Raw genomic sequence first — 3,065 nt, forward strand, 5'->3', positions numbered from 1 at the left:
CATGCCTAGATATTCTCATAACTATGCTCAATTCTGTCAATTGCTCAACAGTAATTTGTTCACCCACCGTAGAATACTTATGCTCTTGAGAGAAGCCACTAGTGAAACCTATGGCCCCGGGTCTATTCTCATCATATCAATCTCCATCACTTTAATCTTACTTTGTTTTTTTACTTTGCTTTTACTTTTTACTTTGCATCTTTGTACCAAAAATATTATATCTATCAGATCTCACTCTCTTAAGTGACAGTGAAGGGATTGACAACCCCTAATCGCGTTGGTTGCGAGTAGCTATCGCTTTGTGCAGGTACGAGGGACTTGAGCGTGGCCTCCTACTGGATTGATACCTTGGTTCTCAAAAACTAAGGAAAATACTTACGCTACTCTGCTGCATCATCCCTTCCTCTTCGGGGAAAACCAACGCAAGCTCAAGACGTAGCAAGAAGGATTTCTGGCGCCGTTGCCGGGGAGTCTATGCAAAAAGTCAACATACCAAGTACCCATCACAATCCCTATCTCTCGCATTACATTATTTTCCATTTGCCTCTCGTTTTCCTCTCGCCCCAATTCACCCTTGCCGTTTTATTCGCCCTCTCTCTCTATCCTCCCTCTCTATTTGCCCTTTTCCCTCGCCATGTCAGAACCAAGAAGAGTTGGGGGTTCTCTCCCAAGTTCTAGTGCTTTAGACAATCCTGCTATCTTATCTAAACTCATGAATCGGAGTACTATAGAACAACTTGCCGGAGTTATCAATGAGAACCTTAGTAATTTTGATAAAGATGATTCTGGAATTTTTCGTTATTTACTTGATGAATCCTTGAAATATGCTTGGGATAGGCTGTTAAAGATCCGGGCTAGCTATGTACCACAATATCAAATTGAGGTTTACTTAAAGAGATTTTATGTTGGGCTACCCGCTTCGTTCAAACAAGTTTTAGATTCTATTTTCGAGGGGGGTTTTCTTGAAGGGGACCCCATAGATACCTATGAGAGAATGAAAACTATATTTGGTCATCCCATTAATGAGAAAACTTAAATCACATCTCTCTTGCTTTCTTACCAAAACAAATCTATTAAAGAGATAAAAGCTAGCCTAGATGCTAATTTTCGCAACATTCTTAATCTTTCTTCTACCATTAATGGACATGTACTCTGTCAAAATAGAAAGATTAATTCCATAGATAACAAGTTTGGTCTCTTTCTCTCTAAAACCAAACATGGCAATACCTAGATCTATCCTCGCTTTTATGCCTAGCTAGGGGCGTTAAACGATAGCGCTTGTTGGGAGGCAACCCAATTTTATTTTTATTCCTTGCCTTTTGCTCCTGTTTAGTAATAAATAAATTATTTAGCCTCTGTTTTGTTTGTGTTTTTTGTGTTTAATTAGTGTTTGTGCCAAGTAGAACCGTTGGGAAGACTTGGGGAAAGTCTTGTTGAACTTGCTGTAAAAAACAGAAACTTTAGCGCTCACGAGAACTGCTGTAATTTTTATTTTAAGAGTGCTATTTAGTTAATTATTTTTTAAGATTATTAATAGATAAATTACTCACGTCCATAAATTTATTTTAGAATTTTTTGGGTTCCAGATCTTGCGCTAGCTACAGATTACTACAGACTATTCTGTTTTTGACAGATTCTGTTTTTCGTGTGATGTTTGCTTATTTTGATGAATCTATGGCTAGTAACATCGTTTATAATCCATAGAGAAGTTGGAATACAGTAGGTTCAACACCAATATAAATAAATAATGAGTTCATTACAGTACCTTGAAGTGGTCTTTTGTTTTCTTTCGCTAACGGAGCTCACGAGTTTTCTATTTTGAGTTTTGTGTTGTGAAGTTTTCAAGTTTTGGGTGAATTCTTTTGATGGATCATGGAACAAGGAGTGGCAACAGCCTAAGCTTGGGGATTCCCATGGCACCCCCAATATAATCCAAAGACACCAAAAATTCAAAGCTTGGGGATGCCCCGGAAGGCATCCCCTCTTTCGTCCACTTCCATCGGTAATTTACTTGGAGCTATATTTTTATTCACCAACATGATATGTGTTTTGCTTGGAGCGTCTTGTATTATTTGTGTCTTTGTGTCTTAGTATGCCAAAATCATCCTTTCTGTACACACCTTTTGAGAGAGCCATACATGAATTAAAATTTGATAGAATACTCTATGTGCTTCACTTATATCTTTTGAGCTAAGTAGTTTTGCTCTATGTGCTTCACTTATACCTTTTGATCTAAGTAGTTTTGCTCTATGTGCTTCACTTATATCTCTTGAGCATTATAATTTTGCTCTATGTGCTTCACTTAGATCTTTTAGAGCACGGTGGTGGATTTGTTTTAAAGAAACTATTGATCTCTCATGCTTCATTTGAGTGTGTTGAATACTAAGAAAACATTGAAGCTTGATAATTGTTTTGAGATATGGAGGTGATAATATTAAAGTCATGCTAGTTGATTAGTTGTGAATTTAAAGAATAATTGTGTTAAGGTTTGTGATTCCCGTAGCATGTGCGTATGGTGAACCATTATGTGATGAAGTCGGAGCATGATTTATTTATTGATTGTGTTCCTTATGAGTGGCGGTCGGGGACGAGCGATGGTCTTTTCCTACCAATCTATCCCCCTAGGAGCATGCACGTAATACTTTGCTTTGATAACTTCTAGATTTTTGCAATAAGTATATGAGTTCTTTATGACTAATGTTGAGTCCATGGATTATACGCACTCTCACCCTTCCACCTTTGCTAGCCTCTCTAATACCGCGCACCTTTCGCCGGTATCATACACCTACCATATACCTTCCTCAAAACAGCCACCATACCTACCTATTATGGCATTTCCATAGCCATTCCAAGATATATTGCCATGCAACTTTCCACCATCTAGTTCATCATGACAAACTCCATCATTGTCATATTGCATATCCCGGTACACCACCGGAGGCATTCATATAGAGTCATATTTTGTTCTAAGTATTGAGTTGCAAGAAAAATAGAAGTGTGATGATCATCATTATTAGAGCACTGTCCTAGTGAGGAAAGAATGATGGAGACTATGATTCCCCCAT

Source organism: Triticum urartu, chromosome 6A (assembly GCF_056163025.1).
Source record: "Triticum urartu cultivar PI428250 chromosome 6A, HENAU_Tu73, whole genome shotgun sequence".
In the NCBI taxonomy this organism is placed as follows: domain Eukaryota; kingdom Viridiplantae; phylum Streptophyta; class Magnoliopsida; order Poales; family Poaceae; genus Triticum; species Triticum urartu.